The 27,466-nt window shown below is 47.0% G+C and overlaps 1 protein-coding gene and 1 long non-coding RNA gene across 9 annotated transcripts in view; both read right to left on the bottom strand.

Annotated features, from left to right (window-relative positions):
- The window catches only part of LOC107977672 (potassium voltage-gated channel subfamily KQT member 3), a 298,378-nt gene that overhangs the window by 255,852 nt on the left and 15,060 nt on the right, over positions 1-27,466 (bottom strand). The gene's annotated exons all lie outside the window — the stretch shown is intronic.
- LOC113831910 lies at positions 377-11,511 on the bottom strand. Of its 5 annotated transcripts, none has more exons than XR_004771312.1 (5): positions 11,392-11,511; positions 4,497-7,092; positions 3,745-3,803; positions 1,987-2,237; positions 377-1,880 (listed from the first exon to the last, which is right to left on the bottom strand). It is a non-coding gene; the product is annotated as an uncharacterized LOC113831910 (long non-coding RNA). The 5 variants fall into 5 exon arrangements; XR_004771314.1 differs by lacking the exon at positions 11,392-11,511 and having other exon boundaries at positions 4,497-6,561; positions 6,657-8,117; XR_004771313.1 differs by lacking the exon at positions 11,392-11,511 and having other exon boundaries at positions 4,497-5,056; positions 5,789-8,116.

Below are 27,466 nucleotides of genomic sequence, written 5' to 3'. Positions count from 1 at the left end.
TCAAACTCACATTGATAAACCAAGGGATCTAGTACAGACCTTTTTTTTTTTTTTTCAAAGCCCTACATGGGAGAAGGACCAGCACCTCACTCACACACTCAACTCACTCTTATTCTCAAAGCCAGGTCTTGTTCTGCTCTGTCAGCTTCTGCTGTCCACCCCATACAGCCAGAGTCAGACCCTGACGAGTGGAGCAGAGTCCACACATATCAAATGGCTTCATTTTAGCAATTCACAATTATCCTGTGTTTGCTCCATACAGTGTCCTTGCCTTCCTTCCAGCCAAAGCATTAATTATGCTCTACAGCCAAGGCTGCCACCCAATAGGCACTCCATTGACAAAATGCCAAACAAAGCGACTTTGCTTGAGTCAATGTAACAGTTTCTGAGACAGTTTTTAATGAGCTTGCATTTGGGGAAGTTTCATTATGTCTAGGCAGTGCCCATTAGAACTATCAATAAAGTTTCTTAAAACAATGCTTATATTTGGAAGCCAGCCACCGTCACACACCAAAGCAAGAGTTACCTGCCATGAACGGAGGATTTTGCCAGTATTTAAATTTGTTCAAGTAGCTATCCATCATGAGCAGAGGGTTTTTTTTAGCATTTATTACTCAGTATCCAGATACTGATATGGAAAATATTCCAGATATGGAATATTTAAGCTGTTCTTTCAAAAATCACTGCTGTCATTTATAAAGAGCGCTGGCAGTATCCACGTATGATTCTGCCTTTTTTAAGTCTCTTCAGACGGGACTGTATATTCACCAACAAAGGAAAGTGATCAGTCCATGTAAACACCAGTTAAAGGGATCAGAGGCATCGAATCTTCTGTAGGCAGGCGAAAATATTTTTTGTTTCCTTCTTTCAATCCTCTTGTATTATAGAAATGCTGTGTATCTTGTGTGTATTTCATAAGGGGAATTTTAATTTTCCATACATTTATTTGGTCCAGGGGCAAGGGGCACACCATGTTGCTTGTCACCAACATGTAGGCTAGGCTGTCAGGCCAGTGGTGCCCAGGGATCCACTTAGCTCTGTGTCCTCAGCTGTGGGATTGGATCGGTCCCTGGGATCAAACTTAGCCCTCTAATGACCATGCTTCTCCCCAGACCTGATCTTGTGCTTGTAATAACCTAGCCTCCACCTTTCAAGTGCTGGAATTCTGGGTATGTGTCACCATGCCCAGACTGTGTGGTGCTTGGAGTTGAACCTAGGGTTTTGTGTTCTAGCAACCAACCGGGCTACATCACGCTCTCCAGCCAGTGCCTTTCACGGAAGATGAGAAACTTTGAGGAACAAGCACACGGGCTTCCTCCAGCAAACAAGGATGAGGTTGTATCTGGAAGAAACAGGGTACCCTCTTCAGCATCCAGTGGGGACAAAGAGGCGCAGGACAACTTTCAATTCTCCTGGGGCTCCACCCTCAGAACCTTCAGCTGGGACTCTCACCGAAGTTAAGACCACCACCTGCTCCTGTCGGCCCAGGTGAGTCTCCAGCTCTTCCCCAATCTGACAATCCGGGTTTTGCAGGAACTGCCTCCCCCACAGGAGAGGTGGCCTTAGGGTTCAGGAGAAGCCCCAGACTGCACCATCATTGCTAGTTTTGGTCCTGGTGTGCATCTTTGGCTGGGTTCTCCACCTCCCTTTACCACACACAAAAGGAGGACAGCAGTTTCTCACTTGGGCAGACAGGGTATTTAAAGGCAAATGTAAATTTATAAAGACATTATTTTTTTATTGTACAAACTTTATACTGCATACATGTGATCATTTTTTCCCCATTTTCCTTTCCTCATCACGGGTTCACTTTGCTTGGATGCAGGGACGTCTCTTCCAGCCAGGTAGACCAAACTGTCTCCATCCTTGGAGCTCCTTGTCTACTTCCAAACATAAGAGAGAACAGTGATGGGATTCAGGGTCTCTGAAATAATCCCATTCCACAGTTGTTTATCTCAGGAAGAGTTTCTTGCCAGAGTCACCTACCCTCTTGCAGTTTGAAATTACCAATAGAAGTGCCCTTAGGAAGAAATTGCCTTGCTCCACACACACTGGTGAGGACCCATGGCGTCATTGGGGATGAGGGAGACGGATCTGGTTCAGGTGAAGGTGTCTGTCTGTCTTGCTCCATATCAGTTGGAGGGCTTAAGAAAAAAATCCAGACCACGCTTACGGTATTTTGAAGAAGAGGCTCCATATCACATAATGAATTTTCACGAGACATACTGAGATCCAACCTGGACAGATGTAAGATTCTATTTAATGACGCCTAGCTTTGCCACCACGCATTCTATCTAGGTCAGCCATCAGCCACGCTGTTATGGAAGTTAAAATACAGCTATCTCTCTTTGTACCTTATTCTATTTAAAACTCCAGAAATCCTGGCCTTCCCAAATGCCTGCCCCACCACCCCACTCCCTAGAACCTCCACATCTATTCTGCCACTATTTTCCCACCCAGCTTTAGCCTCTCCATGTTCCTAGCCCTTTCTTACAGAGTCAAAACTTAGCCATCCCCAGTGACATCACTCCTGGAACAAGTGGCGAAGAGTGGCCAGAACAAAGAAGGCCCTGGCGATCCGATCCATCTTCATATGCATTCTAAAGCCCACTGCATAGTTACCATGTCCACTTTAAAGATGGAGAAGTGCAGCCCAGAATAGCGAAGGAACCACAAGGCTCAGGAACCAGGAACCACAAGGCTCAGATTAGTTCAAAAGCAAGAAGCATGATCTGCCTCCGTGGCTGGATTAAGGTAGCTTAGTGGGTCCCGGGTGCCGTCAACCCTCAACCTCTCCTCCTTCCTCTCTCTCGTCACGTGTGTTCTTTCAAACGTGTGTGTTTCTTCCACTCAAAACATGTAGAAAGCATGGAAGGTTCCCACCAGAAATGAACAGGTGTTATTGCCGATGGGCTTTGACTTTCCAAAGGGTGAGCTCAAACCAATGGCTTTCCTTTACAGGTGGCCTAGCCTCGGGCATGTTGTTACAGCAACAGAACATGAACAGTGATGAAAGAACTAAAGTTGCCAGTAAGATAAAAGATATTTATCATGTGACCTTAAAATAGACAATCCTGGAATACCCAGGTGGCCCAGATGAAATAGCTAGCTTTGTTTACATCAAAGCGGGAGGCAGAAAGGGAAGCTGAAATCAAAGACAGTGCGATGCTAAAGACAGAGGGAAGAGCCAATGGGTCAATCACTGTGAGCAGTTTCCAGAAGCCAGAAAAGGCCAAATTAAATGGGTTCTTCTCCAGGATGTTGAGATGGAATACGGCTTTACCGAAACTTGGTTTTTTCCAGTGAGACCTGTAGGGGAAGCTGTAGCCACGCCTACTTAGGGGCTGACTACAGGTGTGCCTGACCACGCTTGCGAGGGCGTGGTCAGGGTGACATAGAGTGACTGCGTTTTCTCTTTCAGTTTCACTTTGGTACTTGCAGTATAGACTGCTGCCACGCTGGCTGGCTAGGTCGCTCTGTAAGTAAGGCTTTTCCCTATTAAATACCTTTATATTTCTACCTGACTCCATATTGGTAATTTCCGACTATAGAGACCCACTTTGGAAATTTGACTTCCAGACATGTAAGATAATCGGCCTAGACTGTTGAAGGCTGCTACCACTCACTATGTGATACATCAGGAGACTATGGACATAGCTGTCGCCAACACTCAACCTTTTGCACAATGTCACCTCAAAAGATAACCTGCAGGAGAAAATGCTTCCAATCCAGATTTGGACTCACCTATGCCATTCACCACCCACAGACCTGAGGCTCCTCATCCTTCGCCCCATCTCTTATCTCTGCAATACAGAGGACAGGGTGGAAAAGCGGATTCATACAGAACCAACTGGCCCAATCCTTGTAAGTCCTACAGTGAAGATGACTGTTGTGTAGGACAACAAAGAACAGGGGGTCCCACACTGCCTGTAAGACCTGAGGACTGTGTTTCTCACTCTCAGGTCTGGGGTCTTCAGTCCACCCCCCACACACACCGGTTCTGACCACTCATGGTGGGCACAGCCAATCACAGCAAGCTCTGGTTAGCCCATTGTACATACGAGATCTCTAGAGTTCTCCTGTTTTGCACCATAGCACCTGAGACCTCGGGGACGCACCAGACGCTCCATTTTTCTGTTCCATGGTGCAAAGGGGGCTACAGCTTCATACACATACACCGTCTACACGGGACAGGATGCTGTCTTTGTTTTCCTTTCTTTGTGTTCGTCTGTGTGTGTGGTGTGTATTTCAGGGTGTGTGTGTGTGTGTGTGTGTGTGTGTGTGTGTGTGTGTGTAAGGACATGTGTGCAAGCAAGTGGAAGCCCAAGGTCAACATGCAATGTTCTTCCTCACAAGCTATTCATCTTGGTTTCTAAGGCCAGGTCTCACTGGGGCCTGGGGCTTCCTGATTAAGTGGGGTTCGCTAGCCAGAAAGCCCTAGGCATCTTCCTGTCTGTCCCTCCCCAATTGTGGGATTAAAGCATGTACTGCCATACCTGAGGTTTTTCAAGAACTGTATTGACTGACATCTTCCGAGCCTCTGGAGTGTTGATCATGTGGGTGACACTACATTTACTCGGTGACTGCTGCAATGATGCATGCCTTCATTTTCAGGGTACCAATGGCGGCAGTGGGTTTAGGTTGCCACCGGTGCACCTGGTACCTGGCACAGAGTCTGTCACATGATGGGCTAAAGTGTCTCTGTGGCAAACGTCCATGGCTGCTTCACCGAGCTCCAATCTCAACAACAACCTTCTCCAAGGGTGATTTCAATCAGGCGGAGCCAGTGTCCCTCTCCAGGTAGCCTGTGTGTCTCTCAGTCTGGGGAAGCAGATGTGTGTTCCCAGCAGGAACTGCCAGCCTCTAGCTGACCCCAAGAAATCAAAGCATTCTCCATCCCAAAGAAGCATCAGGGTGGCAGGCCTGACCCACAGTGCGGAAAGGAAAGCACTTCCCCCTTCAAACAAATGCTTTATTGCTTTTTACTTTTTTTTTTCATCCCAGGCAACCTGAAGTTACAGCAGAATATGCACTGTTTTTTTTTTTTTCCTCTCTCCTTCAGATTTAGAAAAAAAAAGGAAAAAAAGAAATATCTGAGGTATTTTTAACCGAGAACACTCAGCCCCCTCCCCCACTCCATACCCTCTCTGTGCAAATATCCCAGCTCAGCTCCAGAGCCTAGATCCTGCCTTAGGAGGCTAAAATGGCTCAGGCCATGAATCTTCATCGGGGCTGATAATCCTCACAGCCAGCAATGACAAATGCTCTAATTAGCCCTATTTCCAAGGGAATTAGAATTACACATCGGAGCTGTGCTAAAACCCACTGGGGCGTAACCTTTGGAAATAAGCAGTGGGAGAAGCAGGGAGCCTGGCAGTGACTGGTGGTCACTGTCAGCTTGACTGCTGTAGAAGCCTGTCCCCAGGATGGGAGTCAACCCATCCCCACACGTGTGCAGCCAATTAGGGGCAGCATCACTCGGGCTGTGGTCCCCAGAACACACCGAGCCAAATAAGCAACCCCCTAGTCATAAGTAAATAATAATAATAATTAATAACAATAGCATCATATTATAAACAATGGATTCTTTAACTGTGCAGATTTGGAGACTAAGGATGATTTAACCGCAACACGGCACTGATGAGCATCAAAGGAGTTCCAAGAGGCCAGGGCAGACACATCCAGGGGTCAAAGATGAGCCTTCACTGACTATGAAAGGGCTATGCCGAGACTTGATTTCCAGAACCACCCAGGCTGCTTCCCACTGGCCATGTTTCCCTAGCCTTACCTGTCCTGTCCGCAGCAGCCTGACTCGAGTCATATGAAAGCCAGCCCCAATGCTGAGGGCTCTCTGGCTGTCCTGCATTTCATTCTTCTACATATCACAGTCCTCAGTGAGGTGTGGGCAGCGTGGATTCCCATGGCCGTGGTCAAAGGGTCTTGGGTTCAGGTTACCGTCCTGTCCCTACCATGAACCTGACGGCACCAGCAGCCCTTTCAAATTCTTCTTCACCTACTTGTTTATTTGGGTTTTTTTTCTCTTGCTTTACTATTTCCACAGCTGAGATTTATTAATTCAAAGAAAGTCCATCCCTATCTCAAGCTGTGAGGGAATGCGTGCTGCTTTCCCTTTAGATCAGATCCCTGGAAGCACAGAAAACTCCAGATATTGCCCAAAAGTGTCCCCGCAGGCAAGTCGTGGAGCTTGGATTCAAACCCAGGGAGGTGGCCTGGGTGCCCCCATGTTATAAGATGGAAATGCTATTATTCTTCAGCCTCCTTATCTGAGGGGCCACAGGAACAGTCAGGAGACATGGGACAAGCGTCTGGGCACACGAGTGTCCTGGTACATGGTTCACCCAGCCATGCTCAAGCAGCTCCCACCACCGGCTCTGGCATTAACCTGTTTCTATGCTCTGTACGGAAACTATGTTAACCAGAGCCTGTGTTTTTCTGTTACAACCTGGGTTGGGCCCCCTGCTTCTGATGGGAGTTTCCGTTGGATATAATACAGTCAGGCTTATTATTCCAAGCAATGAACCAAGACTCAAGAGAAAGACACTGCAAGGAGTGGACAGGGGAAAAGCTTGTGAAATCATTCTTTCCAACATCAGTAAATACATCTCTGTATTTAGGCATCTCCCACCCGGAATCACCTTCAATCCTGAGGATCGGATCACCCCTGTGCAGATGAAGAGACCCAGCCTCTTAAAAATTACAGGACCACTCTCAGGTCAGACAAGGGCCTTGAAACTCACTAAATCCAGGTCTAGGTGTCCAGGACAGAACTCAGCAGGTTTTCTGAAATTCTAAAACATTTCCAGCCAGACTTCTGTCTGATGGAGCTGGTGACGCCAGGATTTTATGCAGTGCTGGACAAAAAGCTGTGAGCTACATGGACACATCATTGTGTCTATCAAACACAATGGATCCAGGACAAGGATCCAGAAGAGGAAGCCAAGGTGACTAGTAACCTCTGAAATTGGAAATTCAGGCAGTGACCTTCAAGCATGTGTTAAGTCCTCTGAGTTCCAGAGTGGCTTCTGTAGTCCCCTTCTCCACATCCATCTCTCTGCCAAAACAATCTTCCATCTGCAGCCAATAAGATTAGTGCTCAATTAACCACTAATTTTGGGAGTACTACGCAAAAGTAGTTGGCAAATTACAGGGTGCCACACATTCGTGTGATGTGAAGCTCTCTGCCTGGAAATAGCACAAAGATGCTGAGGGGAGACCTACACTTTGGCCTCCTTTGCCACTGACAAGTTGTGTGTTCTCAGATAGCCCCTGTCCCCTCTCTGAGCTTGGGTTCTTCATTCTTTAAAATGGAAAGCAGGGAGTATGATTAAAGCCAGGTGTAGCCACCAGGCTGAGCCCCTGTGTCAGCAGAAATTCCCAGGGAACACATAATGACTGGCGCTTAAGCAAGCCATAGTTAACTCTGGGTAATTTCCAGAGGATTTACTGCAACTCCGAAAGCTATTTTGCAAGGGAAGCGATGTGTGCAATGTCGACAATACAGGAGTTCTCTGTCTGAAAGCCCATCAATTATCCTGACGTCACAAAGATGAAACTCCCGAAGGTCTGTCATACAGGAGCTGCAGAGAGCTCATGAATAGAAGGCTGCAGAGGAGATGGAGAGGGCCATGAGTTTAACGCCATGTGAGTTCCGTGTGAGTGTATGTGTGTGTGGGGGGGAGGGATGTGTGTGTGTGTGGGGGGTTGTACACTACCCTAGGAAATCAAAAGATAGAAATCACAGTAAACATCCAATACTTCCATTGTGCCCAGAGTGGTTTCTGTTTAATGTTAATCAACAATTGTATTTTTTTTTAAGTTGGTAAATACTTTACTGGTCTTTTTGTGTTTTAATGTTTCCTTGGCGTGTATTGTGTATAACACCGAGTTTCAACCTGACACTTTCATGTGTGCAAATAATTTACTGTTATCCACACATTCCATCACCTTCTGTTGTTCCTTTCCTACTCCTCCTAATCCCCTTCTGATGGGGAATGTACTGTGTATGTTCATCTTATTGATTATTGAATAAAATACAGTTTGGCCAATGAGACAGCAAGTTAGACAGGACTAGGAGTCAAAGAGGATTCTGGGAAATGTAGTAGAGAAGTGCTGATCCAGGCAGGAAGTGACATAGCAGGGAGACTCATATTTAAGCAAGGAGAAACAGGAAGGATCCCCTTTTCCCCTCCTCTTTTCCTCTAGCAGCAGGATGTGATCCACCGGCAAGGAGGGACACCAATAAAGTGTCCAATAAGATAAGTCTTATGAAATATATAGATTTATGATAATTAAGACTGAGCTAACAGAAGAGGAATCCTAGTCATTGGCCAAACAGCTTTGAACCTAATACAAGTCTCTCTGTGCATTAATTGGGGCTCTAACTCAGGTGGGTGGCTGGTGTAGAGCACACATGTGGTGGTGGGGCTTGGCGGCTTTTTGTGGAAAGATTTATCGTAACACCCTTCCTCTTCCAATGCAGCCCCTTCCACTTTGATGTTTGCACGTTTGCCCAGTGAGTTTCACTGGGGTTCTTTACAAAAGCAAGAGTGAGGTTTGCATGCAGGACTTGGGGCACCTTTACCAACAGCTGCATCATGGAAGAAAATGCCTCTCAATCAACCATTTCTATAAATCCTCAGAGAGAGGCAGGGTCCCATGAGCCTTTCCCTCTCCTATGACAGGGTTCAAAAACGTGCTTCGGGCCCTCTGAATGCAGAGGGAGATGAAGAAAGGTCACATGATGCTGGGTTACATCCAGGTGCCTGGTTTTTACTGTAAACCCCTGGGAACTCCTAAGAATTCTTTCAGTGCTCACCTCTGGTAACATCAAATGAGGACCCAAAACTGTATGTCACAGGGAGAGCTGAGGCCTCTGAAGCAACACATGAAAAAAGATGTCCAAACACACAGTAATAGTTGTGACTCTTAGGTATCTATAACACACAGAGCCAAGAGGGCATCCAGAGTCATCACAGAGGTTAAAAAAGAACCCACTTGTGGGGCCATGGGGATGGCTCAGTGGGTAAAAGCACTTGTTGACAAACATGAGGATCTGGATCTAGAACCCATGTAGGCAAAGGCAGGCACCGTAGGCTTAGTGGGGAGGGGAATCTCTGTAGCTTTTATATATATTAGACAACACCCTAAAGAGCAACGCCTAAAGTCTAAAGTTAACTTCTGCTGTACACACACACACACACACACACACACACACACACACACACACACACACGAGGAAAATTAAAAAGATGCCCAAAGTCTTTGGAGCAGAGTCAGGGTGATATCACTGGGAGGGAAGCTGAAGAACGTGGTGACTGGATGCACACAAAATAGAAGCAGAAAGAAAATAGGAAAAAAAATAAGAGGTGTCACATGAAGGGGGCACGGTGAGCCAGTTAGTACAGAGAGGAAAGAGCAGATAAACCACCATGAAGAGACAAGAAAGAAGAGAAAATGGTTGAAAATGCCTCAAGTTGATTCATCAGGGGACAACTACAGAGATATGACTTATGGACAAGGTGCGAAAAACAGTTCCCTCGGGAGGGGCGGGGGAATCTGGATGGGACCAGGAGAAACGGCTGTGCATTTTTTACTTTAAATCTGCCTGTATGTTGGGACTTGGTTGATGGCCGAATATTCCTCTGATAAATATTACATATCTCTTTTTTTGTTTGGTTTGTTTTAAGTTGTAAGGTAGGAAGGAAAGCAGGAGAGGGAGGGCAAGTCCGCGCAGCACCCAGAAAGGACTCCATCGTACCTGTCTGCCATGCACGCCAGGCTCTTCATTCGCCAGGCTCCTACAGGCTCCTAGGCTGACTAGGAGAAGGAGAGAGCTAGTGCTGCAGGTGGCGTGGCTGTGACAGCCGTGCTCGGTGCAAGCTCATTTCTGTGAATGACAAGCCTCCCACCCTTTGCCTGAGAACTGCTCTGCACCGCTCTGCAGCACCTGGCATGCCTCCTCGTGACCCCACCTTAGGGACACAGCTGTGGGGAGGTGTTCCAGGAGTTGGCATCCCACCCCAGTTAAGTCAGTGAGTCTCCAACCTGAGAAGCAAAGAGGTGAGGTGTCTCTCTCACAAGGGATGCAAGAGACACTCGGATGCTGCAGGTGACCGTGGATCCCACCATGTGGGGAGCCTGCTGGGAGGTGAAGCCAAAAGCCCTCATCAGTGCTCTTCTCCAGCCCTGATTCTGGGTATCCCTGATTTCCAGGTGAGGCCATGCCTGCCTGCCACTCCATCCCACCCTGCTTTTGGCCTCCTTTGGGGTCCATGAGCCAGCACTCTCCCTGAGAAGGTTTAGCTCTTTAGGCTGGGCTTGTGTCAGCTGTCTCTGAAGTGTCTGGGGGATTCTACATCCAGCCTCATACAGGTCTCTAGGTGTTTCCCAAATCAAGGAGCTGTACTGTAGTGCGGAGGGGAAAAAATATAGGAAGAGGTGGCAGGGGTGGGAGGAAGAGGAAAGGGGGGAGGAGGGACGAAGAAATGGAAAAGGGAGGGAGGAGCAGAGGGAGGAGGGGAGGGACGAGGAAGGGCTCCACGTGCACACTCCACACTCGGGAGAGTCTACATTTTGCAGCCAGGAAGACAGCCTCTGGTCACAGCTAGCAAGCTATTCTTTGCATTTCTATCTTCCCAGCCCACGCTCTGTGCCATTTGGATTTCATGGTCTAAAAATATCCCCCAAACTTCCCAGTCTGCTGGCATGGGCCGGTGGACTCGCGTTTTAATCCGCTCGCCAATGTTTTCGAAAGGCTCTTTCTTTCCTCTCCAGTCCTACTTCTTGCTGAATCACTGCCCCACCGTCAGCCTGGCTTTCACCGTGAGCCGGGTGGGAGTCATCCTGAACACAAATGTCAGGCCCCACCCTGAGGGCGCCTTCGGGCTGCAGAGAAGAGTGGGGTTGGGGTCTGCTTTTCCGGCTGGGTGGTTCTGAGCATTTTCCTCACATACACTGTGGGAGTAATGAAATGCACAGTAGAGCGTCTGCAGAGACTCGGTGGGCTACAACAGCACCGGACCATGGCCAGGGTTTCAAAATCAGCCATCTTGGAGTTGCCTCGAGCAATGACCACGCGCACATCTTCCTCAGTGACCCCTCCCCGCCCGCATGCCCTGCTCTTCTGTCTAGTTTATAGACAGGCATTCTTAGAAAACACACATAGGACCACATCTCTGGCAGGCGTAGATCCAAGAGGTCTCAGATAATGATCTCTGTGGTCTATGCAGTCCCTTCTCTACAACCACAGTGGCCTCCCTGTGTCTCCAGCCATGAACCCATGGATGTTCCCGCTCATCCCCGAAAAAACAAAACAAAACAAAAACAACAACAACAACAAAAAAACAGCTGCTTCTGTCCTCTTTCGCTCACCTCTCCAGATCCCTATAGGATGAAAGTCCTCTGTTTGGCATTTTCTTCTCCAAAGGCTCCAAATGGGTCTCATGTTCTCCTCTGTGGTCATCTCCGTGGCAGAGGAAGGCAGCCTGAAGACTGATTAAAAACAGGGTCCATCTCTTCAGCGCAGCCAGGAAGTCACCCTGGCCCAACATATAGTGAAATACAAAAGAAAGTTCCCAACAGAAAATCATATAACAACTGATGGGGACGTCCTTCTGTATGTATGTTTCTCTTATTGGCTGATGAATACTGTTTGGCCAATGGAGGTAGGAAGATAGGTGTGGCCAAAAGACATGGAGAATTCTGGGAAGGGTATGTAGGGGGAACCCGCCAAATCAGAGGCCACATCGCGGAGGAAGGAGTAACAGGTCTGGACCCTTCTCCAATAAGAAAAGACCACTTGGAAGTAGATTTATAGAAATAGGTTAATAATTAAGACAGAGCTAGCCAATAAGAAGCCCCAGTCATTGACAGTTTAATAAATAATATAGCATCTCTGTGTGTTCATTTGGGGCTAAAGCGGCAGCAGGACCTGGCAGGAAAGAAAAGGGAAGGGTGAGGAGCCCTCTACTGCCTGAGGTGGGGGCAATGTTCTCTGGCATGTCATCTCTCCACCAAGTCCTCAAGATCACCCTTTCTGTTACCAGCACCTGGCCAGTCTGACAGGTGTGGAAGTTTGTTAAGTGTTCAAGTTGGTTGACATCTTTGCCCCAAGATGGCACTAAACGGGCAAGGAAGAATCGACAGTAGCCTTCACCGTTGTGGTCTGGGGAAGGTGGCAGGCTTGAAGAGGAAATAGAAAAAGGAGCCACTGACTTCTGAAGCTGTTTGTGGAGCCCCACGTGTGTGGCGGGGACATCAGAGCAGTTCAGATCCTAGGGACAGGAAGAGACAGGCTGGACAGCTGGCTGGGCTGTGGCGTGCCCACTGGCTTCAGGCAGTGCCTTGTACAGTTACAGGTGCACAGTGTCCCCAGCCTCCCTCCTCTCCTCGGCATCCTGGCTCTGGCTCTTTCCCATTCATCCTTGGTGTAGCAGCAAGCGGTGCTGTTCTTTCCAGCTTGAGCTCAGTTAGACGCGCACTGGAAGCCTTCAGTGCTGTCTGTTAACCTTGGAACACATCTAGCTCCTCAAGGTTAACAGCAGTTTCCTCTCAAGCTGCCAGGCTAGCTCCCCAGCCCATCTGTAAGAGGCTTACAGAAGCCAGCCACACTCGGGCTTCTAAGAGTGGCTTCCAGCACTGTGCTTAGAGTTGGGGTTTTGTTGAGAACTTGTGTAGGGTGGTTTGAGGCCAATAGGAATAGTCTATGGTGTTTATTCGGCAGGGACCTCATAGCCAGGCTGCCTGGCCACTGGGACCCTGCGAAGGAACAGGGATCTGGTTGATAAGTTCATGAAGGACCAGAAGAGGTCAAGGGTGAGAAGAGACATCTGTCCTTGGGTCCATCCAGGATCTCCCAGCTCCACGGCCTGCCATCTTTGTGTCTGCCTACAGATTTCCACGGAAGGCTGGCTACAGTGAGATGACATTCCATATAAGGAGTCTGGAGGGCTGGGTTTTCATAGAAGTTCCCATGTCAGAGGATGTACTGTGTGTCAGTACAGCTGCAGGTTCTTCCTGGTGAACTCATTTTACTCTGGGAGCACCCTATATACTGGGAGCCAGAGATCGCCACCTCGCAGACAGGGCAGTACAGACCCTGAGTATTGAAAACCTGTCCAAACTTACTCCCCAAGGATGACTTTGGGAGCTGTGGGACAGTATATCCTTAGCCAGCAAGCAGTTGTCTCCCCATGACCCCAAACAGCCCTTCTTTCTGCCCTACTGCCTACCCGGAAATGAAACCGGCTTAAGGAGCCAGAAAGTCTCCTTAAGAATGAGGCTGGGTGTGGTTAAAAGCACTAGTGTGAGCCCGGCGTTGGTGGCACATGCCTTTAATCCCAGCACTCAGGAGGCAGAGGCAGGCGGATCTCAGTGAGTTCGAGGCCAGCCTGGTCTACAGAGTGAGTGACAGGATAGGCTCCAAAGCTACACAGAGAAACCCTGTCTCGAAAAAAACCAACCAACCAACCAAACAAACAAACAAAACACTAGTGTGGCTCCTGCATCCATGGTCACAGACATACAGCTTACCATGGCCAGTCTAGCAATGGAGGAATGTGGACTGTTACACAGGTCTAAAAAGGAGATATTTTGATATGCACCACCGAAAGGCTGAATTAATTTGAGAGTACCCTGTTAAGCCAGACACAAGGGCATAAACACCATACCACAACCCTCACACGCTGTTGTGGTCTCTGTGTGCAATATCCTCCATGGGCTACTGTGTTTGAACACTCGGTCCTCGGCTGAGAGTGGGCTTTGAGATGGGGCACAGTTGGAGGAAGTGAGACACCTTGACAGGCCTTGAGGGTTAGCTCACTCAACTTCCTGTCTGGTCACTGCTTCCTGACTTCAGATGCAACCTGACCAGCCACCTCATGTTCCTGCCACCACACCTTCTCCAAGAGAATGGCTACACCTCCTCAAACCACACACAAGCCAGTATAAACCTTCCTTTCTTAAGTCACATTTTGTCAGGTATTTGAGCCCATCAATAACGAAAGCTGACTGACAGGCACGCAGTGCTTACAGTATTCAAAAGCACAGAGACCAAAAGTAGAATGGTGAGGATCAGATGAGGTGAGGTGACAATGAGGGTCACTGTTTAATGCATGGCGTTTGATTTTTGCAAGAGTGGGATCGCAAGGTTCCCAAATGTCAAATTTGGATGACGGTGAGAGCTCCATAGCAATGTAACCTTGGGGGTCTGTCTGACTTTTTCTGTTGCTGGGATAAAACACATCAACCGAGGAAGAAAAGGGTTGTTTTGGCTCTCAGTTCAAGGGTATAACCCATCCTTGTGAGGAAGACCTAGTGGGAGGAGCTTGAGTCAGCTGGTCACGTGCCACCAACAGTCAGAAAATGGAGAGGGGGAATGCAAGGTTCATTCTGCCTTCTGGTCATTCTGAGACCTGGTACTCCCCACAGGTAAGGTGAGTCTTTCCACACCAGCTACCCCAATCAAGACAGTCCTTCACAGACAAGCCCAGAGGTTGGGCTCTTACGTGATTCTAGAATTTGTGCATATGACAGCCAATTTTAACCATCACAGCATCAATGAACTGTACACACAGAAAAGGCAAAGACAGCACATTTTTAGTTCATATACTTTACTACAATTTAAAAGTGCAACGTGGGGGAGAAGGGGGGTGTTGGGCTAGGGTTGGGCTAGGCTTCTTCCAAGATGGCCCTCTCTGGTCTCTGCTTCAATCCTGGTCCCTCAGGCTTCCTTGCCGTCACTGAGCCGGGGGAACTGAGACAAAAACTTTCCTTCCACTAACTGGTGTCATCTCCACAGACTGGCTGCATTTGGATCACACCAATTTCCCCATCGCACTGACGACGGAACTAAAATTGTTGTTTCAGAGACCTGAAACAGCTCACCTATGGTCACACAGCTGGACACAGGCTCCTCCTGTCTGTCTACAGCCCTCTAGTCACCCTCTCAATCCCAGGCTCCATGTTCAAGATGGCACCAACAGTCAGGAAACTGAGAGGGGGAATGCATCTCTTCAATCATACTTGCAATCTCATCCTTGCTGCCCACCCCCCACCACCACCACCACCAAACAAAAGGGCGCTGGCTCCTGAAGCAGAGATTTCTGCACCCCAGGAGGGGGTGAGTCCTGCCCACACACCAGTAACAGCAGCAGCACTTCTGGGAGCTCTTCTCCCTTTTCCAGATGGAAGCAGCAAGGTCCCCAGCTTGATTTGTTTCACGCAGCGACACTAATTAACGTTCCAAACACCGGGGCCTGGGGATGAGGTGTGTTTAAACACGCACACCGTGTGCACTCCTGCCTGGGGTCTGTGCTGGATATCCATTTCCTGCATCTCTCTCTCTCTCTCTCTCTCTCTCTCTCTCTCTCTCTCTCTCTCTCTCTCTCTCTCTCTCTCTTTGAGTGTGTGTGTGTGTGTGTGTGTGTGTGTGTGTGTGTGTGTGTGTATTTGTGTAATACAACTTTGGAAGTTGTTCCTCAAGCCCTGTCCACCTTATTTTGAAACAAGTTCTCTCAGTGGCCTGGAACACCCCAAATCTACAAGCAAGCCCCAGGGAGCCTCTTGATTCTGCCTCCCCACTGCAAATGCACACTACCATGTCCAGCTTTGCGTTTTTGTTTTCTTCCTGCATATGTATAAGGGTGGTGTGGTAGTTCCAGTAAGAATGGCCCCCAGAGGCTCATGTATTTGAATGCTTAGTCACCAGGGAGTGGCACTATGAAAAGAATTAGGAGCTCTGGCCCTGTTGTAGTAAGGGTAGCCTTCCTAGAGGAAGTATGTCACTGAGGGTAGGATTTGAAGTTTCGAAAACCCATTCCAGGCCCAGTCTGTCTCTCTATCTTTCTCTCTCTGTCTTTCTCTCTGTGTCTTTCTCTCTGTGTGCTTCTCTCTCTGTGTCTCTGTCTCTGTCTCTCTCTCCCTGCTGTTATCCTCCCCACCATGATTGTGAAACTAAACTTCTGAAACTGGATGGAAGCCCCCAGTTAAATGCTGTCTTATATAACAGTTGCCTTGGTCATGGTGTCTCTTCACAGGAATAGAATACCCATTTTAGTATACAGGTAGTGTGTGTGTGTGTGTGTGTGTGTGTGTGTGTGTGTGTGTGTGTGTGTGTGTTATGCATGTTCAAGTGTATGGGAGTGTGTGTATGCATTCGTGTATACATACACATGTGTGTAGAACTCCAATTTCTCACTTACGCATGTGTGTGAGAGACCCATGGTGGATAGCCTGTGTCTTCTTCAATCATTGCCCAACTTATACATTGAGGAGGGGTCTCACACTAAACCCAGGGCTCGGTTTTTTGGCTGCTCTGGCTGATCCACTTATTCTGGGTAGTACGGGATTATATAGTTTGCCACACCCATCCGGCTTTTACATGGGATCTCAGGATCAGAACTCTGGTCCTCCTGTTTGCAAAGCAAGAACTTTATCCAATGAGCTAGCTTCCCAGGCCAGACCAGCATTTGTTCACAGGAGTTCTGGGGATTGCCCTCAGATTCTCATTTTGCCAGCTAAGCTGTGTCCCATCCTATTCTTCCAACTCTTTAAATGATGTCTATGGAAATATCCCCCAAGCCAAATTGTTTATACTTCAAAGCACAATTTAGACATTCTTTTGGTCCAAAAGAAAAAGAAACTTTAAAACTCCCATATCTGCCTCTGTCCTGATTCTTCACCCTCCATATGAACTATACCTTTAATCCCAGAGAGGGGCTTCATTAAGACTGAGAATAGGAAAGAGAGAGATAGGACAGATGGTTGCCAAGCAGAGGGATGGCAAGAAGAGGCCAGAGGAGACCCTCTTCAGAGCAATCTTCCAAGTAGTTCCCTTGAGGGGGTCTTTGGACCAAGTCCGAGAATGAAGGAAAGGTCCTACTCCCTTATAACCTTTTAGCATTGGCAGGAAGTTTTACACCAGGTGATTTAGTGGAGACAAATGGTATAAGACAAAGAGCATGGAGGAGCCAGGTACTACCCAAGACCATAGGTGTTGCCAGAGGCAACAGTAGAGACAGTTATAGAGAGACATGGCCAGCTTCCAGATGTGGGATCTGGCCTAAAGGAGAAGGTCTGTATTATAGACACACAACATAGAGAACACGCATGCACCCCACAATCAGCTGCACTCTTTACTGACATCTTATATGAGCAAGCCATAATGTTACAATTGATGGACACTAATAGTCCCGCGTAATTATTAACTGGCGTTCATCTTTTACTCAAACGACCACACCTTTCTCTATTACCTTCCCTTTCTCCCCGTATCCCACCCAGAACGTCACGTGTCATTCAACTGTCCCCTTCCCCGGGGGCAGCTCTTGGCTCTCCGCGGCTGTCTCTGTCTTTCCATGTTTTGTCAACCATGACAGTTTTGTGAGCATGGGTGGATCATGTCTCTGTGTCTCTTTGGGGTTTTTTTTTATTCCCACTTCCAGAGGATATACTGGGGCAGTGGGCTTTGGGGGGAAAAATCTGAGCAAACACTTTTGTTCCATCGTCCACAGGTAAGGCCGTGCTGAACCATGTGACGGGTGGTAAGCCTGTTCTCTTCATTTTTTGTTTTGTTTTGTTTTTGTGAGACTGGGTTTCTCTGTGTAACCACCCTGGCTGCCCTGGAACTCACTTTGTAGACCAGGGTGGAATCAAACTCTCAGAGATCTGCCTGCCTCTGCCTCTTGAGTATTGGGATTAAAAGTGAGCACCACCATGCCTGGCTTCACTCCATCTCTTAATACCCTCCTTTCTATAGCTACTCTCTGGGAGGAAGGCTCCACACGCCATCTGTGTTACACTTCTCCTGGGGACAAAGGATCCACAGAGAGCAACAGAATTCCTCTGAGGAGGCCCGCGTCTTCTCCCGCCGCCCATCCATTTGATCACTTATTAATGACACCTGTGGACATTGATTTTTGTCCTGTGGTCATGCTCTCATGTTAGTGTGGATTCATAGATACTTATTTTATCCTGCGGTTGGACTCCAATACCATCTCCTTTCGTTTCTCAAATTGTTTGGGCTGCTGATCATGGGAGCGCTTTTTCACTTGGCTACAGAGAACCTCTGGCACATTCCCAACAATGTGGTCTTTTTTAAGAGCGTTCTTTCACTCTCTGGCAATGCCGGATACCTCGGGCCAGTCTTGCATGCGTCCTGTATATGTCTTTCAACCTGGCATTTAAGAACCCACTGCCTTGTCTTGCACAACAGTATTAGACTTCAAGACCTGGGTGCTCCAAATTCTCTGTTTCCAAGGGTTTGATCAGTCAGGGTTTCTCAACGCACAAGGAAATGCATCGAGCCCATGTGTTCACATATACTTAAAATATTTATCCACAGCCACCTGTACTAACACTAAACTTAAAACAAGTTTATATGCACATTACGCATACCTTCAACTCTATTCTGTTGCAACACAGATACTCTAGACTCCTCTTGATTTCCTAGAAACGCTTTCTCCAAGAGTGTGGCAGTGACATCAGCTCCACCTTTCCAGTCTTTCCCTTAACTGCTACTCTTTGGGTGTGACAGGTCTATGGACTTAGACAAATGCAGGAAGTCACACACCCAACATCACAGTACTATACATACACACACACACACACACACACACACACACATACACACATACATACATACACACACATACACACATACATACACGCACACATACACACATACATACACACATACACACATACACACATACACACATACACACACATACACACACACATACACACACACACATACACACATACATACACACACATACACACACACACATACACACACACACACACATACACACACATACACACATACATACACACATACACACACACACATATACACACACATACACACACACACATACACACACATACACACATACACACATACATACATACACACATACACACACACACACACACATACACACACACATACACACACATACACACACACATACACACACACATACACACACACATACACACACATACACACACATACACACACATACACACACACATACACACACACACACACACACACACACATGTCACCACCAGAAGAATCATCTGTACTCCATGCATTCAACCTCACCCCTTCCCCTCTAAGTCCTGGCAATCAACAGTCTTTCATCATATCCCTAGCTTTGGTTTATTGAATGCGTCGTATGATTGAAACCACACAGCACGTCACCTCTGCCGACTGGCATTCTTCACCTAACAATATACCATGCATCAGGGTCCATCCGTGGCCTCGCAGATCATTTATTTCCATCTCTGTATAACAGTTCGTGGTGCTGATTAATTATGAATGATGTCTATTATGAATAAAAGTTCTGTAAAAGTTTTCAGGAAGGATTTGGTTTGGATACAAAACTTCAAATGAGGAGACACCCAGGAGAGTAACTACTGTGGTGAGCCTACCTTCGGCTCCAGAGGGAACTCTCTTCCGTGGTATCTGTCAGTTCTCATGCCCACCAGCAAGAACCTGCTGTTCCCATGGCTCCACATCTTTGTGTCAACACTTGCATTTGTCCTTGTGGCCCTTAGCCACACTCATCCTAACTCCCCACTGCTGCTTTAATTTACAATCCCCCAATGAAATCACATGCATTGTCTGTAGTTAGGTGTCTGGTTCATGGGTTTTGTCTGTTTTTTTGTTTTGTTTGGTTTTGTTTTTTGAGACAGGGTTTCTCTGTGTAGCTTTGGAGCCTATCCTGGCACTCGCTCTGGAGACCAGGCTGGCCTGGAACCCACAGAGATCTGCCTGCCTCTGCCTCCTAGTGCTGGGATTAAAGGCCTGTGCCACTGATGCCCGGCTCGGTTTTGTCTGTTTTTAATAGCTGTTTCTTACTACAGACTTTTAAGGGGCTGGTGTTTGTTGTCGCTGTTTTTTGCCCATTTAAATCCTCACCAGATGCATTTTTTTTTTCAAATATTTCTCCTAACAAAATTTGTTTCTTATTATTGAATTTAACCCAACCTGGCTTGAGACTTCAATGATGAGATAACATGCTTTGTAAATACTTCTCCCACTAGTGCCTTGTCTTCCAATTCTCTCCACAGTATCTATTCCCCATTAACTTCCAAAACCACCCATTTGCTGGTCAGCAAGGAAGCCCTAATTGTTGACTCTAACAGCACCATGCTAATTTTGACTTAATACTAGCATTGGCCTTGGAGATACACTAAGAACCACTGGATTGCACATTTAAACCATGACATCCATGGCTGTCATTATGTCTCAACTATGAGACAACTGGCAAAGTCAGCGGGCAGTGAGAGATCGGGGACAGGATCTGGGAGTGGCACCAGGATAGCAGGTTAGAACCTCTAACCCCCTCCTCCGCCCCCCGTGGAATATTATTTTAAACGGGCAAAGATGGTTTTTGCTGTGGAATATTACCTTAACTGTACAAAGTCCGGTTACTTTTGTTTATGCTGCATTTGTTTAATTATGTAAAGAGGTGTTACATTTGTTTCACCCTGCCTGACTAAGGCAGCTGATTGGTCTAATAAAGAGCTGAATGGCCAATGGCTAAGCAGAGAAAAGGACAGGAGGTTATGGTGGGCTGAGAGACTAAATAGGAGGAAAAATCTAAGCTTGAGGAAGAACAAGAGGAGGAGGAGGAGGAGGAGGAAGAGGAGAAGGAGGAGGAGGAGGAGGAGGAGGAGGAGGAGGAGGAGGAGAGAATGAGGGAGATGCCTGCTAGCCAGACAGACACAACAAACAGTGAAAGTAAGTTATACAGAAACAAAAGTAAAAAGCCCTGAGGCAAAAGAGAGAAACCAGTTAATTTAAGTTAAAAGAAACAGCCAGAAACAGTCCTAAGATAGGCCAACCATTCATAACTAATAATAAGTCTCTATGTCATACTTTGAGAGATGGGTGGTGGCCCAAAATAAAAGTCTGATATAGACCCCAGGACTGCCCCTGCATTCAAAATGTCTGAGGCCAAATCTCGAGAAAGACGGACCATTTTTGTGGCCCTTGATGTCCTCCTTGATAAAAAAAGAAAGAGAGAGAAAGAGAGGGCGGGAGGGAGGGGGAGGGAGGGAGAGAGAGAGAGAGAGAGAGAGAGAGAGAGAGAGAGAGAGAGAGATAAATGTCTGATAATACTGCTACAGGGATCAAACATCAGTCTTTTAAATGGTTTACCTAGCAACCAGGGTAGAGCAGATCTATTTTTTAGAGGTGGGGGGGTCCTATTATGGTTATAACCTGGAAATTGAAGTTTTCTCACTCTCTCCCTCTTTTCCAACTCCTCCATACCCACCCACCCATGCCTACACATACATCATGTATGAATAGGTGTGCCTAGTTCAAATCACACAATTTTAGTATCTGGAGAAGACACAAGACATAACCTTAAGCCTTCATCAGATTTTTACTGTGTGAAATAGCTGTAATTTGGAAGATACTGTTCAGTATTAACTGAGCTCCTATTATGTGCCAGGTTCTGTGTTCATACAGAACAGCCTGTTCCTGCAGAGGACTAAGGCACATGGGGAAAATACACAAAACACAATGGTGAATACAAAGAGAAAAGAGCAGCAAGCATCAAAAAGCATTTGGAGTGGAAAGAACGGTCCATGAAAGCATACAAAAAAAAGTCTAGAGGAAGAAAGAGCCAAGAAGTAAAATCTACAAGGTCCTTACTCCAGTCAAACTTGACGCACAATCTTGGCAGCCAAAGCCAAAAAGACAAGCGAGTATTCTCCAAAAATTGTTTTATTTTCTTTTTAACTTAAGGAAAAAAAATCTGTGTGTATTTGTGATATGTGAGAATGTGTGTATGTACATGTCACAGTGGTGTGTGTGTGTGTGTGTGTGTGTGTGTGTGTGTGTGTGTGTGTGTGTAAGTCAGAAGACAGTCTCAAGTGTTGGTCCTCAACTTCCACCTTCTTTGAGAATCTGTTCACTACTGTACATGCCAGAGGCTCTACAATCTTCTGGGAATCTCTCGTCTCCTCCCATCTTGGAATTACAGGCACAAGGTACCATGTCTGGCTGTACATGGGTTCTGGATCCTAACTTGATCTCTCATGTTGGCACTGAAAGTGCTGTGCCCACAGAACCCTGTCCTCAGCCCCCAGTCCATTTTTTAATGAGATAAAATCACTGCCATTCATTCAGGGAAAATCGCCAATTAATCACTCAAGTGAAGCGAGAACCTTGTAGACACCTCTATCCCTTCTTAAGGCACAGCATTCATACAGCGGGCGTGTCTCTAAGTTAATACCACCGTATAAACTCAGTCCCAGGAGCCGGGGAGAAGGCTCAGTGAGTAACACTCCTGTGGCCAAGGACAATGGCTGAGTTCAAGCACAGGACTCACATGGTGAAAGGGGAGAACTGACTCTTGCAAGTTGTCCTCTGGCCTCCATATGCACACTGCTGCATACATGTGCAAGAACACACACACAGACACACACACACACACACACACACACACACACACAGACACACACACACACACACAGACACACACACACACAGACACACACACAACACACACACAGACACACACAGACACACACACAAACACACACAGACACAGACACACACAGACACACACACACACACACACAGACACAGACACACACAGACACACACAGACACACACACAGAGACACACACAGAGACACACAGACACAGACACACACACAGACACAGACACACACACACCACCTGAAGGTTGTACGGTTAGGACAAGTGTTTCCCTCAGGCACCTCTGCTCCCTTAGGAAACATGAACTAACAGTAGAATCCTTGCACAGTTCTCTCTCCTCCTTGACGTAAATCCCTTCCATTGCCTCAACGGAGGAAAATCCGAATCTGGATCGTCTTAACAGAAATGTATCCTGTACCGAAAATAACCCTTGAGGTAGAAACAATTTTGAATTCCCTTGTGCCTTTATTCACCAAAATTATTCTTACCTTAGCAGACTCTGGCAAGAATAGGGAAATGATGGCGATTCATTGAACACTTTACCTACTAAGCCCACCCAAAACTTTGAACTGCACGAGCCCATAGCATGTAAGTAAGGAATCTGCTTTCTGCTCATTAGTGGTTTATTCAGTGGTATTGGGCTGAAACATGACACAGGCAGAATTCAAAGCCAATTACCTGTGCCCTGTCTTCTCTGCACACCCCTTGAGACTGGGATCATGTCTGTGCATGCAGTAAGACTGAGGACATGGGGTGCCGTGTATTTCGTTAAGCTGAGAGGTGGAAAATGCAAGCTTTCTAGTATGCAGGATATAAACAGCTACAACCTACATCTGCCTCTTCAAACAGTTCAACCCAGTCTTCACATGGCTCTAGGTATAAAACTCCACATCCCCTAATGTCAATTTTAACCCCCTTCTGCTCAGCCAGACTCCAGTTGGAAATACACAAGGCAGTCATGGTCAGATAGATTATCGACTAAGTCAGCAATGAGCACTGAGTGACCAGCTAGCCTAGCTCCAAGCTGAAGAGCAAACACAAACATTTATGCTATTCCCATGCTTCCTTCCCAGACAAAGAAGGTGTTCTTGACACCAAAGAAGAATTCAAGGAGAAACCCAAGATTCCCTTTAGCAGCCCTAAAATTTGAAGGGGACTGACGTTGCCTCAGTGCCAAAGGTTGGGCAAAGGGCAGAAGTGCCAGCTCCTGGATCCACACCCAGGATTCATATCCAGGATCACCCCAAGAAAGGATGAGCAAACACAATCTGGAGTCACCAAAGTCATTTTAAAAAGTGATGTACTAGCCGGGCGTTGGTGGCACACACCTTTAATCACAGCACTCGGGAGGCAGAGGCAGGTGGATCTCTGTGAGTTCAAGACCACCCTGGTCTACAAGAGCTAGTTCCAGGACAGCCTCCAAAGCCACAGAGAAACCCTGTCTCTAAAAACAAAACAAACAAACAAAAAAAAGTGACGTACTAGAGAAAGATGCCATGCAGTAAAGTTTGGGTGAAGGTTTTTTTTTTTTTTTTTAATTGGAGGAAAGTGAATGGGAAAGGGGGGAGGGAAGGAGGGAGACAGGCCTCTGGGGACAGAAGCAGCAGAAGAGAAGAGAGAGGCAGAGGGAAAGAGAGAGGAGCAGACAGAGGGAGAGGGGGAGAGAGAGAGAGAGAGAGGGAGGGAGGGAGGTGGGCGGGGCCCTTTTCAAAGGGAACACAGTGAATGTGCACAGGTGGTGCTCTTAGTGGCTGCAGCTGAGGGTGAATCCTGTCAGAACCCCAGGGGCAGGCCACTACAGGTGCCTGAATATCAACAACCAATGTGTTTCATGTTCTAAATTAATAAAACATCTCAGAACCACAGCCTATTCAAACATCTCTCCTGGTTCATCTAATGAAAACAGCCAGGCATGGACACCACAGAACCAACAAGGGACAGCTCTTTATTCCAGAGAAGGCAGGCAGAGGCCAGGCTTCACAGTGCTTTTGAGGAGAACTTACTGTGGCCTTTGGGAAGAGCTTTAGCTACCCTAAGACACCTGGCAGCAAACCTATACATTTGAAGATACTTTTAATTCAGACCCTATTTTTTTCTCCTGAACGACGGTACTAAATGACAAATTAATGAAGGGGAAAATCACCACAGAACAACCATGGCCCTCGGGCCTCCAAACTTCCTTTACTCAAGAACCACTGAGCAACCACTCCTACCTGCGAGGGAGGAGTCTTAAGGCAAAGATCTTGCTTTATGAACCAATTACAGAGCTGCCTACCATGATCCTCGTTGCACCTGCCAGATGCAGCAGTGTCTGCAACAAACGGCATGTGACATCTGCTGAGAATTTCTAACCAAGGGATTTCACAGACCTCTACCTCATGCCCAAGGTGGATGGAGTTCAAAGGCCATCCTGGGCTGATGCACACAACCTCCGCAAGTTAGCAAGAGACTGAACCTCAGCACGCCTGGGGTGAGGTACTCCACGGTGCACACCTTTCTGCTCTGCCTTCCTGTCTGATTTCACCCCTTCTGGTTTTATTCATTGTATTTGTCAGACCCTGAGCAGTGTGACAAATCCCCGAGACAATTCCAAAAGGCAGGGCTGGGGAGAGGCTGGTTTTTGACGTGATTTCAGAGATTTGGGCCCTCAGTGATCTGGGACTTTGGGCCAGAGTTGAGACAGAACATCAGGATAGCAAGACTGAGGACTTGGTGTCAAGTCAAGAAGAAGAGACAAGAGGAGACTGCAAGACAATAGATAAAAGTCCCACCCTTAGTGGCCTTCTGCAGAACCCCATCTTAAAGCTTTTAGCATCTCCCAAAATAGCATCACCAGCTGGGGCCCACGCCTTCAGTGCTTGGTCCTACTGGGGAGATTTCACATTCAAACCCTCATAGTCCTTTCTCCAAGTGTCCTTGGATTCACTTCCGAACTGCCCCTTTCCCACAGGGACACTATGAACTCTGGGAAGCAAAGGGTGATGCTTGGGGGTAGAAGAAGGGAAAAAAGGTCTCTTTTTATCTCTCAAGCCCAGAGACACTATTCATAAAGACAGACACGGTGTTGCCTGTCATATCATAATTTCAGGGAAGAAAAGAAAGCAGAGAATTCACAAAGGAGAGAATAAGAGAGGACAACTGGGCTCGAGCAATCGCCAACAGGAAGATTTCCTCCAGGGGCTTCTGGGGAGGGAACCCAGTAGCCACATCAGCACCGGCCAGAGGCTATCACCATGGCTTCCTTCAGTCCCATCAACAATCGAGAGAAGACAGAGGACACCGCGTGTCTATTTTCCAGAAGTGGAAACTGAGGCTATAAATAGAGAAATGAGACTAGCTGGAGACCGGGAGACTCAAGCTGAGAATTTGAGCTTTCAGATGGCTAGCCCAGTTCTCTTGGTTCCTAGACACACTTTTAAAAAGTCATCCAGGATGTACACTCAGGGCCGAGAAACGACCACAGAAATATTAGGGACTGTCCCTAATGTCAATAAGTCAGGACTCGGCGAAGGAAGCAGATGGGTACTACCAACCTATAGATGATGACTTGAGTACAACCCAAGTTGCCATTACTATAATAGTTTTGAATGCACCAACAGGGAAACTCATAGGGGCCACAGACTATTTGACAGGACTCTTGTAGAGTCCTGGATTAGAGGGGAAGGAGAGAAAAAGAGGGTGCCAGCCATACGCTATCAACAGGAAAAGAGGACCTCTTCAGCAAGGGATCACCTGGATCCGTGTATGTGTCCAATCACTCAGCCTGCAGCTGCCTTACTTATTCATTCATAAAGCCAGGCAAGAATGAAGAAGAAAGCCTGGCCCCGAGCAATGACCCAGCTTTTTCTCTAGAAAGAACAGTCAGAGCAAATGGAAGACCTCATCACATAGGACTGCACTCTGGGTGGGATTTGAGTTTTCTCACAAGACAGCTGCACAGCTAGATCAAGGGAAGAGGCTTTAGTCCAAGTGTGCCCACCTTGTGAAGGAACAGAGGTAAGCCTGTCTTCTAGCTTACCTGTCTGTGATTGTGATGAAACACTGACCTGGAGCAACTTGGTGAGGAAAATGTTCGTTTTGTGTTACTTCTCACACTGAGGGAAGTCAGCTCTGTTGTGTTTGCTTGCTTGCTTGCTTGCTTGTTTGGGCAGCTAATTTATCTGGCATCATCAAGAGGGAAAGTATCTGTAACTGACCCATGTAGGATGGAATTAAGTGCAAAGTCGGGGCTGGGGTTTGAGGAAAAGGGGTAGAGATGCTTAATTGGATCTAAGTGGTTTCTCATTAGGATGGAACTCAGGATCCTAAGTCTTGCCGGATAAGATTTCACCCCAGATGTCCAAGAAGACAACATAAAGAAATTTAGCTTAACTCCCAGTGACAAGTTGACAAGGAAGCCCCCGGCTTGCCAGCTCTTCTGGCATAACTGTGGCTCTAGAAAACCAGATCCGGGGTATCTGTGAGGAGGTACCTGCTCTTAATATCATAGTGACTAAATCAGTAAGCGGGTTACACCAACACTAAGCAGATGGGGGTGCAACCCAGGATGTGACCTCACGAACTACAAAAATGAAATGAAGGTGTGTTGTTAACAATATCCATGTTAACTATGTTAAAATGTGGCTGTGTGCTTATTTCTGATTATTATTATTTCTGATTATTTAATCTGCCTCTTGATAAAGGAAGAGAGAGAAGGAAAAGAAAGGGGCTCCAGTCGTGAGGTCTGGAGCAGGAGGAAGCCAACACCAAAGCCTAGGTATAGCATGGTCTGTGAATTAAGTGCATTGGGTCATCAGGCAATTTGTTCTTTGAAGGAAACATTACAAAGTCTTCAAGTCCTTCTGTGACTGAATGAGAAGTTCCATCCCACAAGGCTACAACTTCATGAAGGCATGGTCTGAAGGTCTTGGGTTAAAACTTCACAGCCGTTGTGATGATATCTAGATGTGGGAGCCTTAAGAAATTTCATAAGAGCACCGC

This window comes from Cricetulus griseus, chromosome 10, assembly GCF_003668045.3.
Source record: "Cricetulus griseus strain 17A/GY chromosome 10, alternate assembly CriGri-PICRH-1.0, whole genome shotgun sequence".
In the NCBI taxonomy this organism is placed as follows: domain Eukaryota; kingdom Metazoa; phylum Chordata; class Mammalia; order Rodentia; family Cricetidae; genus Cricetulus; species Cricetulus griseus.
Note: the sequence above shows the minus strand (reverse complement) of the source record. Positions and strands in the feature narration are given on the sequence as shown.